At 44.3% G+C, this 13,824-nt stretch overlaps 1 long non-coding RNA gene across 2 annotated transcripts in view; it reads right to left on the reverse strand.

Moving 5' to 3' along the window:
- Positions 1–1,125: 1,125 nt before the first annotated feature.
- The window catches only part of LOC125118550 (uncharacterized), a 36,172-nt gene continuing 23,473 nt past the window's right edge, over positions 1,126–13,824 (reverse strand). For both annotated transcript variants that reach the window (XR_007132848.1, XR_007132847.1), the window contains exon 3: positions 1,126–1,494. This is a non-coding gene — a long non-coding RNA (uncharacterized LOC125118550). The remainder of the gene's footprint in view (positions 1,495–13,824) is intronic.

Below are 13,824 nucleotides of genomic sequence, written 5' to 3' on the forward strand. Positions count from 1 at the left end.
CTTGGCATATGGAGGTTCCCAGGCTAGGGGTCGAATCGGAGCTGCAGCCACCGGCCTACGCCAGAGCCACAGCAATGCGGGATCCGAGCCGCGTTTGCAACCTACACCACAGCTCACGGCAACGCCGGATCGTTAACCCACTGAGCAAGGGCAGGGACCGAACCCGCCACCTCATGGTTCCTAGTCGGATTCGTTAACCACTGTGCCACGACGGGAACTCCAACATTTTCAGTTTTAACACATACCCTCAATTGACTTTCTCATTAGTAATACAGGAAAACTACTCTTTCCCCACACGTTTAAAGCACTGGATGCTAATAATCTTTTACTCTTCGCCACCCTGATAGGTTTTTAAAACAGCAATGTTATTTTAATTTGCATGTCTTTGATCACCAGTAAAGCAGAACAGCTTTTCATGTTTTTTTTTTCCATTAGTATTCCTTTTTTTGTATTACAACTGGAGCCTTTACTGATTTTTCTTTTTATTCTAATCAATTTGAGCATGTCTTCTTTTTATTCTAATCAATTTGTCGGAAACCTATCATATATGTTGCAAATATTTCCTCCCCCAATTTTGTTTGACTTGCAACTTTATTTATGGTGTTTTTATAGGTTTGGTTTTGTGATGTGTCCTAAGCTTTCATTGTTTTCATTTAGCGGTTTCTGCCTTCAATGTCACATCTGATTGTTTTTTAATAAGAGCCGCAGAAATAGATTTTAAGATTATTAACCCAAAGCTTAGAGAGAACACGTTCTCTTTTCATAGCTAATCAGACATCTGTAATGGGGACAAAATTGCCCCTCCCCACCCCCTACTTTAATCAAGATGTTTCTCTTTATATTATTGGCAAAAACTACTGCCTAATTGAGACTTCTGTGTATTCAATAAATGCTTCTGTGTACTTGGCCTCACAAAACCCAGAGGCTAATGGGACCATGTGCTTTCTCTAACAAAGACGAGAACAAACACAAGTAAGATGACCTATTATGGGCTTTTTCAGCCCTTTTGTAAAACACATATAACATTTTCAGCATGCAAATTGCATAAAATGGTAGCAATTCCATTTTCTAGGTTTGAGTGCATTTCAGTCCACTCCATACATAAAGCAGACTCGAAATAAAGTATTTCAATTACAAAATATTTTTTAATCGTGGGATTTTTTTCTGAGCTCTTTGGGTAAGAGGTTTTGCCTTGCTTGGATTAGAAACCACAACCGGTCCATTAAATCAAGAGGCTTCCACAGTATTTGAATACTGCAAGCTGAACTTTTAAACCTACAAGCTGAAAAAGAATTTCAGTATAAACTGGAGTGTTACAGTAATTTTCTTAATGATTAACAAGTCAACTCAAAAAATTACTGTCAACTGTCCACAGAAGAAAGAGTCCTCAATTTTGTTTCTTTCCCAAAGTGGTGCAGGTGTTTCCGAGGTAAATTTTGAATTCGCTAAGTGTCCAAAATAAGGAAAGCCAAATAAAGCATCCAGACTCAATTACTGCAAAAAAAAAAAAAAAAAGTTTTCAATATCTTTCAGATCACAAGAAACTGTGAAGTTGTTAAAATATAGAATGCAGAAATAGATACTTCAAGCCTTCCTGATAGGGAAGCAAAACTAGGAAAAAGAATATTCTCTATTTAAATTTTTGTCCTCATACTTACTATCCGAGATGGCCAGTTATGAGATTATCATATAAAATCAATAACCAGTTACAACTCACAATAGAAGAAATTATCTCATTCACAATAGTAGTAAAACCATAAAACACCTAGGACTACACAAGAAATGAGCAGGAGGACTTCTACAAAGAAAACTCCGTGGAACATAAACTAAGACTTCAATAAATGGAGACATATTTTATTCTTCTTCCTTTTTTTTTTTTGTCTTTTTGTGGCTGCACCCACGGCGTATGGAGGTTCCTAGGGGTCTAATCAGAGCTATAGCTGCCGGCCTACACCAGAGCAATGCCAGATCCTTAACCCACTGAGCGTGGCCAGGGATCAAGCCCGCAACCTCATGGTTCCTAGTCGGATTCATTTCCACTGTGCCATGATAGGAACTCCATATTTTATTCTTAAATAGGTAGAGTCAACATTATAACAATGTTAGGTCTCCATAAATTGATCTAGAAATCCAGCACACACCCAACCAAAATTTTAGAAAAGAATTTTCTGGAGGTAGAGATGGAGAAGTTGACAAAATCATCATAAAATACATTCAAATCTGGAAAATAAGGGTAACAAGTGGGGATTAATCCTACCAGATAGTGTGAAATGTATTATAAATCCACAGTGATTAAAAGAGTGTGATACAGGAACTGCCAGGAATTGTCAGTTTAATGGATCAGAAAGGGGTACAGAAAAGGACTTAAATATGTGGGAGAACATGGTTATCTTATATGATAGAGTGGGCATTCATTCATTCCACAAATATTTACTGAGCCACATCTGATGTAGCCATGCAACACTCAAAATTTCTTCCTTAAGCGGAGCTTAAATTCTCATGGAGGAAACGAGCAATAAATAAAATATGTAGTAAATCAGACCATGATCAGTGCTATGGAAAAAATCAAGCAGGAAAGAGAGATGGGAGTTGGAGAGACTGCAATTTTAAACAGAGCAGTTGTCTCTGAGAAGGTGATATTTCAGCAAAGACCAGAAAGTGAAGACATGAAGTGATACTCCCCATGGCAACATCTGGGGAAAGAGTAGATGGGATAAGGTGAGGTTTCTTACCCTGGGCACCACTGTCAGTTTGGGTCAAATCATTCTTTCTTGTAGGGGAGGCTGCCGTGTGCATCATAGGATGCTTGGCAGGATCCCTGGCCTCTACTCACTGGACGCCGGCAGCTACCCTCCTCCCACGTGTGACAATCAAAAATGTCTCTAAATGTTGCCAAATGTCATCTGGGGACCAAAATGGCCCAAACTGAGAACCTCTGGTTTGGAAGAACAGGGAGGGCCAATATCCTGAGTGGCTGAGGAGAGTGGTTGTCAGGTTAGAGAAACAACAAAGGAGCAGAGCCTCCTTGCCTGCCCACTCGCATCTCCCACAAGCGTCCTATCTTAATAAATCTATTTCTTGCCTTAGAAAGAAAGAAAGAAGAGAGAGAGAGAGAGAAACAAACAAACAAACAACAAAGGATCCATTGTGACTGGATTTGGGGTGAGCATGGACGAAGGGCTGGGAGGAGAACTAGTAGAATATGACATAATGTTTGGGGGGGGGGTCTGTGGCAGATCATATAGGACCTTGTAAGACACTGTGATGACTTTATCTTTGATGCAGAATGAGACGAAAAGCCATTGGAGGATTCTGAGCAGAGAAGTAGCTTGATGTCTTATATTTTCAAAGAACCCACTGCACCGCAGAGGGAACTCCCTGGAAGTTTTCTCTCTCTCTCTTTTCTTTTTAAGCTTTTACGGCCACACCCTCGGCGTATGGAAGTTCCCAGGCTAGGGGTGGAATGGAAGCTACAGCTGCCGGCCTATACCACAGCCACAGCAACACGAGATGCAAGCCACATCTGTGACCTATACCACAGCTCACGGCAATGCCGGATCCTTAACCCACGGAGCGAAGCCAGGGATCGAACCCTCGTCCTCAGGGATCCTAGTCGGGTCCTTAACCGCTGAGCCATGAAGGGAACTTTTGATTGCGCCTATCTTCTCAGTGAAATAGGAAGCAAATAGAGAAGATGAAAGAGGGGGTGCAGAGGTTTAAAAGAGGACAAAGTGTGTGTGCTGTGAAGCTAATTCCAGTAGGTCTAGAATTAGTCTGACCTATTTTACTAAAGTTCCTGCATGGTACTGACTGCTCACCAAGGCACAGAACATAATGATTCACAGTGTTGCTTCGCAACTATGGGCCTGGGGAGACAGCAAGATGGTTTGTAACAGCTGGTCCACATCATGAATTGATAACAGTGAGATTGATGATTTGCACCTAGTCTCAAGGTGGCACCTGCCCCTTCCTCCCAGGGCTCTGCTGTTGAGGCTGGAAGATGCCTCTATGACTGGTAAAACAAACAAACAAAACAAAAACCCTAACCAAGACTCCATTTGAGACCCTCGATTCTGAAGTGTTCCACGCACATGTCACTGGCTCCCAGTCCGAATGAGAACGTGTCCTGCCACCACCTTTATAGAAGAGGGCACGAGGGCTCCTTTTCCTGCAATAAACTGAACATTTGTAAGCACTGCCATTGGGTCTTGCGAATCTCCCTTGGCAACTGAACCCTGTTCACCTGCCGCTGTGAATGCGGTGTGAAATAGTGACCCAGGAGAGAGGAAGAGATGTTAGTGGGAATAAGGTACATTGTTCAAATAAGGCGCTGGGATAAGTGGCATAGTAGGCATGTCTGCCCAAATCAATTCCCAGTGGTTCCTCCTGGAGAGTGGCTACCTCTACCTTCTCCATTCCAATCCATAGTGTTTCAGGATGGAGTTCACATCAGCCATGTTTATATTAAGTGACCCCGATGCTGATTGGATCAAAGGTGAACCCTGGACCCAAGATGAACCAATCAGAGTCTCTTCCAATCTGAAGGGCTGGCATCTTGAAGGGAGGAGACCTAAAAACCTTAGTCATTGAGCTTTGGTATCGCTGGGCTCCACCATAGGACCAAGTAGCAGAGAAAGGCAATCCACAGAGAGGGATGAACAAAGCCAATGCTCAGAGAGCAGCAGAGAAGAGAGATGGAAAGAAACTAGGGCTCTTTTTATTTATTTTTTTTTTCAGGCCACAGATGAGGCATATGGAAGTTCCTGGGCTAGGGGTCCAATCAGAGCTATAGCTGCCGGCCTACACCACAGCCACAGCAATGCCAGATCCGAGCCTCATCTGCAACCCCCACTGAAGCTCGCAGCAATGCCAGATCCTTAACACACTGAGCGATGCCAGAGATTAAACCCTGGATCCTCATGGATACTGGTCGGGTTCCTTTCCACGGAGCCACGACAAGAACTCCAGAAACTAGTGCTCTTTGCATTCCCGACACCTTTCCCTTCCCAGATTCCAGCCCTTTTGGAAATTAAACTCCCCATCCCAGAACTAGGATTTCAGGGAAATACTCCATATTCTCACAGTAAATTCCCTTTTTTCCCATCTAGTTAAAGTTAATTTCTCACTAGAGGCTAGAGATCCTTAACTCATTAGTCATTTAGAAACATAAAGCTGGATCCCTATCTCACCTCCTACACAAAAATACATTCCAGTTGGAGTTAAGATTTCAATTTTAAAATAAAACAATTCAAGGAGTAAAATAAAATTTAAAAGAATATGGAGTTAAGATTTCAATTTTAAAATAAAAACATGAGGTTTTGGGTTCAATCCCTGGCCTTGCTCAGTGGGTTAAGGATCCGGCGTTGCCGTGAGCTGTGATGTAGGTCACAGACACGGCTCAGATCTGGCGTTGCTGTGGCTGTGGCACAGGCTGGCAGCTACAGCTCTGATTCGACCCCTAGCCTGGGAACCTCCATACGCCACGGGTGCGGCCCTAAAAAAGGACAAAAGACAAAATAAAATAAAATAAAACAATTCAAGGAGTAAAATAAAATTTAAGAGAATATCTTTACAATCTTGGAATCCCAAAACCAAAAAAGGAAAAAGATTTAAACATTTGGCTATGTACAATTTTGAAACACATAAATAGCTAAAACGCATCATCAAAAAAGTAAAGAGGCCTAAAATTGGAGAAAACATTTGCAACAAATGTGAAAAGCAAATTACTAATATTAGTAACACAAAAAGGACTGCTATAAATCAATAAGAGAAAACAAGGCAAAAGTAGACCAGTTGGTAAAGGACAAAAATTGGTAAAGCACAGGCATTTAGAAACATAAAGCTGGATCCCTATCCCTTGTGGCACAGCGGGTTAAGATCTGGCATTGTCACTGTAGTAGCTTGGGTTGCTGCTGTGGCTTGGGTTTAATCCCTGGCCCAGGAATTTCACCACTGTGGGCATGGCCAAAAAAGTAATTGGTAAAGCATAGAAGACCAATTGCAAATGGCCAACAAACATATGAAAAGTTGCTCAACCTGACCCTTAATTCAGAAATAGATGAAAACTATAGATCAGCAAATATTAAAAAGATTAATAACCCTAGTATCGACAAGGTTTTGAAAAAACACGCACCTTTTTTTACCATTGGTTAAAAGCTTTGGGGGTGTAGTTTGGCAACATCGATCAAAATTCTAAATGCACAAAACCTTTCTACACCCGAAATTCCCCTGCTAGGAATTTACCCTACAAAAATATTCACATAATTCATGTAACACTATTTATAAGGATGTTTACTATAAAATGGTTTATAATAGTAAAATTTGGATATACCCAAATACTTGTCACAGGGCACTGCACTTTTTAAAAAACACATGATATATCCACAGAGTGTAATGTGCTGCAGCAATTTTAAAAGATTGAGGCAGGAGTTCCTGCTGTGGTTCAGTGGAAATGACTAGTATCCTTGAGGATGAGGTGGGTTAGGGATCCGGCATTGCCACGAGCTGTGATGTAGGTCGCAGATGCGGCTCGGATCCTGCGTTGCCGTGGCTGTGGTGTAGGCCGGCGGCTACAGCTCCAATTCGACCCCTAGCCTGGGAACCTCCATATGCTGAGGGTGCAGCCCTAAAAATACATACATAAATAAATAATAATAAATAAAAATGAAGAAAAAATTTTAATTAAAGGCATACCATATTTTCAAAGAGGAAGACACAGCATCAAACTATGCCCATTATTTCTAAGTTAACTTATAGATTTAACATGATCCCAATAAAACTGTCTACTTTGGAGGCTTATCTAATGTTCATATGGAAAAATAAGCAAGGAAGAGCAACCAGAAAACTGATGAAAAGGAAGAATAATGGGGCAAGAGAGATTAGTCTTACTAGATATTAAAGCATATATAATGTGTATGAATAGCAAGGGTATTTATTACAGCAATGTTTGTATTAGACACCAACCATAGCCCACTGAAATACCTAACAACATAAGACTAATTAAATAAAATAGGATATGTCTATGTTACAGAGTACTAAGTAGCCATTAAAAATAATGAAGTAGGATGGATTTCCCTTGGGGTTCAGCAGGTAAGGATCTGGCATTGTCACTGCAGTGGCTCCAAACACTGCTGGGGTGCCGGTTCCATCCCTAGCCCAGGAACTTCTGCATGCCGCGGATGTGGCCAAAAAAAAAGGGGGGCGGATAATGAAGTAGATGTGGCCGATGTGGAAAGATGTGCATAATATAATGCTAAATCCAAAAAAATAAGCTGCAAAACAATAAACATAATGGAATCCCATTTATGGAATGGAGGAAAGTCATATGCTCATATGAACACACATACATTACATGTATATAAATGAGTCGAAGGTAAGTGAGAATTATGCTTACTGAAATGATAACAGCGCTCACCTCCAAGGAGAGGACTAGGATTCAGATGGCGGGAGGGAGACAGGGACTTTTGTTCTGTATACTTTTAGAATGTTTGAATCTTTTATGATGAGAATGTATTACCTGTGTAATTTTGTTTGTTTAGGGTTTGTTTTTGGTTTTTTGGTTTTTGGCCACGCCTGTGGCACGTGGAAGTTCCTGGGCCAGGGATCAAACCTACGCCATAGCAGTGACCCGGCCACTGCAGGGACAATGCTGAATCCTTAACCCATGTACCACAAGGGAACTCCACCTGTGAAATTTTTTTAAAAAGCAGCTTTGCTTTGCCTTAGGCATTATTTTGGGAAACTTGTGCTCAGATAATCGTCTTAAGGTCCTCTCTAGCATAATGATCTGCACAGCTCCCTCTGTTTAACATGTTGGCTTTCAGGGAACCCTGCATATTGCTTCTACTATCTGGTCAAACTCTTTCACCATTTCGAACTTCCTTAGTGCATAAGGATTAATGACTTTACTATAAGAGAAGTTACAGCCTGCTTTCTTGTGTAGCTTGTTTGTTTGTTTGTTTGTTTTGGTTTTTTTAGGGCCACACCCTTGGTTTAAGGAGGTTCCCGGGCTAGGGTCCAATCGAAGCTGTAACCACTGGCCTATGCCACAGCCACAGCAACACCAGATCTGAGCAGCCTGAGACCTACACCACAGCTCACGGCAATGCTGGATCCTTAACCCACTGAGCAAGGCCAGAGATCAAACCTGTGTCCTCATGGGTACTAGTCATATTGGTTTCTGTTGAGCCATGACGGGAACTCCCCCCTTGTGTAGCTTTTTCTTTCTTTTTTTTTCTAGGGCTGCTTCCCCTGGCATATGGAGGTTCCCAGGCTAGCGGTCTAATCAGAGCTGTGAGGTTGTGGGTTCAGTCCCTCCCCTTGCTCAGTGGGTTAACGATCTGGCGTTGCCATGAGCTGTGGTGTAGGTTGCAGACGTGGCTCGGATCCCGCGTTGCTGTGGCTCTGGCGTAGGCCAGTGGCTACAGCTCCGATTGGACCCCTAGCCTGGGAACCTCATATGCCATGGGAGCGGCCCAAAGAAATAGCAAAAGACAAAAAAAAAAAAAAAGAATGTCAAAAAGTGAGAGAGACCATGACAGAGAGGCACAAATTGTGGATCTAATGATGCCAAAAGCAAGCAACTTTGAAAAAAATTCCAACATGTTTCTTGTAAAACTTTTGCCTAAATCCTTTCTGGCGCTTGGAACCAACCATGGAATTGAATGTGCCCTTCCCTGTACTTTTTGAACTGCCAAAGTGGAAGCCCACCCATAGAACTCAGCATTTTCTTTCTCGATCACAAATGGATTCAGGGAGTAGAGTGGGGCAGGGTCTTGCCAGGGCAGCTTGGGGTGGGGTGGGGGGAACTTCAGAAACCACAGATTTGTGGCTAAATATCTGAATCCTCCCTTCCTGGGAGCCAGCGCCAGAGTGTGAGGCTTCTAGCAGCAGAGGCTGCCAGGAAACCTGAAGATCAGATCAAGTCGAAGTCCATGGGACAGAGCTGAGATCGAATCACCTGGATGACCTCGCAACAGGCCCAAATCCAAAGAGTCTATCTGAGCCAGGACTTTGGTGCTGAGTCTCCTCTCACTTCGCCAGCCCGATCTTTCTGAGCTGCAGAACTCCCTCCTCGTGTTCCCCTTTTTGTCCCCCCACATCCTTTGGACTCAATTCATGGGGTTGGCTCTCCCGCTAGAAACTTGGCTCTTCCCCACGCATGCCTGGCTCTCTGCCTCAGGCAGCCGAAAAGTCCTGAGACGACCCAGCCCCTGGGACCCTGCTACCAGAAGTCAAGGCTATGCCAGCACTCCCACCCCATTCACCATAGTCCCCTGGGAGGTGGAGGGGGGAACCAGGACCCAGATCGTGGGCATGACAATCTCACCAAAGGATCCCTGGCAAGGCTCTCTCTGAGCAGCTCTCTTGGCAATATTTGCAACACTTGGCAGGCGTATTTCTCGGTGTAAATTCCCACATTGGTATTCTGGATTAGCAATCAACTCCTGGTAAATTTAGGCAGGGGAATTCTGACCCTCAACCCGAACACTCCTGGGGATGCCAACAAGACAGAGTTCCTGAATCTTTGAATTTAAGAAACAGATTCTAGGCCCCTGGAAGCCCTGCTCATACAGTCAGCTGGTCTCTTTCTTTACCACCTCATCACGGCAATAGGCAGAGTCCAAGGGATGATTTTGAAATGGAGGACCCTCTCTGGGAAGGTGGGCTTAAGGAGACCTCCGGGAGGGTCCTCGGGTAAAGTCTAAAGGATGTGCAAGCATATGGTGGTGCGGAGGTCAGTGACCAGAAGGAAGGTGCAGAGCATCAAAGTAGTTAGGAACGTGAGGAGTTCGTCGTGGCGCAGTGGTTAACGAACCCGACTAGGAGCCGTGAGGTTGCGGTGTTCGATCCCTGGCCTTGATCAGTGGGTCAAGGATCCGGCATTGCTGTGAGCTGTGGTGACGGACGGTCGCAGACGCAGCTCGGATCCTGTGATGCTGTGGCTCTGGCGCAGGCCAGAGGCTACAGCTCCGATTGGACCCCTAGCCTAGGCACCTCCATATGCCGAGGGTGTGGCTGTCAGCCTGGCCACTTGCAAGCTGTGAGACTCTGGATAAGTTAATTAACCTCTCTGAGGCTCAGTTTCCTCATCTGTAAAGTGTGATCACCATAGCACTTACCACTATGTTATGAAAATTAAATGAAATGATACCACAGAAGACTTAACACAATGCCTAGCACATAGGAAGCACTCAGTAAATAGCACCTTTTTCTGGAGACGAGAGTATGGCTAAGGAGTTTCCAACAGGGTGCACAAGGGGAATGAGGGAGGCATGAGAGAGACTCAGATAAACTTTGCCTAATTCCCACTCTTTTCCTAGGGCCAACCTTGAATATTTCAGGTGCTTACCCAGAAACATATTTGCACACTTTGTACACTTGCCTGTCCCAAATCAGTAATCCGATTTCCAGTCCCAACTCTCTCCTTGTCTAGCTGTGTGACCTTGGGCAAGTCTCTTCATCTCTCTATGCCTCAGTTTCTCCAAATGTAAAACTAGGTGATTATTGTAGAAAAATGTTAAGATCATTCCTATTCTAACCTTCTGGTTCTATCTTACAGCCTTGTCTTTTTCTTTGGGAAAGTGTAATGAGTTGAATTTTTTCCTGCAAAAAGATAGGCTGAAGTCCTAACCCTTGGTACCTGTGTGACTTTGGGGGAAATACTTACAGATGTAATCAAGTTAAGATAAGGTCATTAGAGTGGGTCCTGATCCAATATGACTGATGTCCTTATAAGAAGAATAGAAGATATGCAGAAACACACATGAAGAGAGTTCCCATCGTGGCTCAGCAGACAACCCGACTAGTATCCATGAGGACGTGGGTTTGATCCCTGGCCTTGCTCAGTGGGTTAAGGATCCGGCACGGCCGTGAGCTGTGGTGTAGGTCGCAGAGACAGCTCATACCCTGAGTTGCTGTGGCTGTGGCGTAGGCCGGCAGCTGCATCTCCTATTCGACCCCTAGCCTGGGAACTTCCGTATGCCGCAAGTGCAGCCCTAAAAAGACACACACACACCAAAAAAAAAAAAAAAGAAAGAAAGAAAAGAAACATCTGGCTTTGGGAAAATAAGTCAACAGGCACATAAAATAAGTGATATATTGCATTTTTACACTCCTAATTGTGCTTTTAGAGATATCTTTCTCTTTTTTTTTGCCTTTTTCTAGAGCTGCTCCCGCAGCATACAGAGGTTCCCAGGCTAGGGGTCTAATCAGAGCTGTAGCTGCCGGCCTACGCCAGAGCCACAGCAACGCGGGATCTGAGCCACATCTGCAAGCTACAGCTCATGACAACGCTGGATTCTTAACCCACTGAGCAAGGCCAGGGATTGAACCTGCGACCTTATGGTTCCTAGTCAGATTCGCTAACCACTGAGCCATGACGGGAACTCCAGAGACATCTTTCTTAAGCATCAAAGTTAACATGCAGATCAATGTGATCTGAAAATACTTTTAAAAAATCATCAACTTGATATCACTTTTAAACTCTATCTATACTGTGAAGTAACATTTCTACCCTGAAATTTTCAGACTGAGAAAATAACCTTTAACAAGTTCTTTAGGCTTATTTTTCTGACTTCTTGGGCATTTGATAGCAGTTTCAAGCAGTGTAAAGTATTTTATAGCAGCCTGCAAATTTTGACTTCCTAGTTTTTAATCACAAAAGAAAATTTCTAATCGACTTTAATGAACTTTGTATAAGTACAGTAGTACATTTATAAAATCACACTGTTTGCTTTCTCTTGGCCGCACCTGAGACATATGGAAACTCCTCAGCCAGGTATCAAACCGGCACCACAGCAGCAAGCAAGAAAGTCACTGCAGTGACAACACCAGATCCTTAACCCAGGACGACGACGGATCCTTAACCAGCTGAGCCACAAGGGAACTCCTAAAAATCACACTGTTGACTTTAAAAAATGTACAACCTGAAAGTTGAGAGTTAAGTTTTATTTGGGGCAAAATTAGGACTTAGGCCCAGGAGACAGCATCTCAGGTAGCCCTGAGAAACCGCTCTGAGGAGGTGAGGGCGGGCGGGGTGTGGGGGGGTAGGATATATAGGAGTTTTTGCAACAAAGGCCAGGGAGCAGGAACACAAGAGGCCTGAGCTCACTGAAATCATTCCTTTGATTTGCACCTCCGCTATCAGGGCCAGTATCCTGAGTTCTCACAGACTGCAAACTCACCCTTGGAAGTGACCGCATTCACAGATGACATTCTTTGTTTCACCCTTAACCACAGCCTGGGCAGCAGTATTTCAGAGCTGAAGAGGAAAGGGAGGATATCAGGATATGATAAAGGTGAGGGGGAAGTGCAGCCATGCACACATTTGACAAGTTTGTTGCCGGTCTCCTAAAGGTCATTACCAGTCACAAGGAGCAGACCTCACCAGGAAGGAAGGATTTTAGTGGTTTTCTAGATATGAGGAGATGCAAGAATTGGGCACAGAAAATCTTTTCCTAAAAATATCTGACTATCGGAGTTCCTGTCATGGCTCAGTGGTTAACGAATCTGACTAGGAACCATGAGGTTGCAGGTTTGATCCCTGGCCTTGCTCAGTGGGTCAAGGATCCGGTGTTGCCATGAGCTGTGGTGTGGGTTGCAGACGCGGCTTGGATCCCGTGCTGCTGTGGCTCCGGCGTAGGCTGGTGGCTGCTGCTCCGACTGGACCCCTAGCCTGGGAATCTCCATATGCCACGGGAGTGGCCCTAGAAAAGGCAAAAAGACAAAAAAAAAAAAAATCTGACTATCTCAAGACCTGTTCTTCCAGTTTTCCCAGAGCACAGAGGGCCTCACTCCTGGTCTCCACCCTGAGCTCTGCTCAAGGGGGCTGCAGGTCTGCAGCTGCAGTGGCTCATGACAGAGGCTGATGGCAAGTGCCAAACACCAGCTCACAATACCGTTTCTTGAATTTAGGTTGCTGAGTTGAAAGTAGAGCTACCAATTGTTAAATACAGTATTTTTAATCGGGTGCCTGGAAGGTGGTCTTAGTCCATATGCTATTTTTTTCTGAAGTAGTACTAAAAGCTCCTAGGCACACAAGCCTTTCTATGTCCCCCATGTCTCGTTTTTAGGGAATAAGCTTCAGCCTCCACGACCTTCCCTGAGTACTAAAAGCAGCCAAAAATTATAAACTCAAGGAAACCATAGAGTTCAGAGAGCATTAATTTTAAACATTTCCAACAAGATGGGGTTTTGTTTGCTTTTTTAGGGGTTGCACCAGTGGCATACGGAGGTTCCCAGGCTAGGGGTCCAATGGGAGCTGCTGCTGCCGGCCTACACCACAGCCACAGCAATGCCAGATCCGAGCCGCATCTGCAACCTACACCACAGCTCACGGCAACGCCGGATCCTTAACCCACTGAGCGGGGCCAGGGATCGAACCTGAGTCCCCATGGATGCTAGTCAGATTCATTAACCACTGAGCCACGATGGGAACTCCAAGATGGGGTTTTGTTTTTGTTGCTGTTGTGTTTTTGTTGTTTTGGCCACAGCCACGGCATGTGGAAGTTCCTCAGCCAGGGATCAAACCCACACCACAGCAGCAGCCCAACCCAAGCCACTGCAGTGACAGCACCAGATCCTTAACCCACCAGGCCACCAGGGAATTCTGAACAAAATGTTTTAATACATGCTTTTCTTTCATTAAAAAAAAGAAAGAAAGAAAGGTGCTCCTACAGTGACGCAGTGAGTTAAGGATCCGGTGTTGCCACAGCTATGGCATAGGTCAAAGGTGCAACTCAGATTCGATCCCTGGCCCGGGAACTTCCATATGCCATGGGTGCGCTGGGGTGGGGGGAGAAAGAAAGAAAGGAACACACAGGG

This window comes from Phacochoerus africanus, chromosome X (genome assembly GCF_016906955.1).
Source record: "Phacochoerus africanus isolate WHEZ1 chromosome X, ROS_Pafr_v1, whole genome shotgun sequence".
Lineage (NCBI taxonomy): Eukaryota > Metazoa > Chordata > Mammalia > Artiodactyla > Suidae > Phacochoerus > Phacochoerus africanus.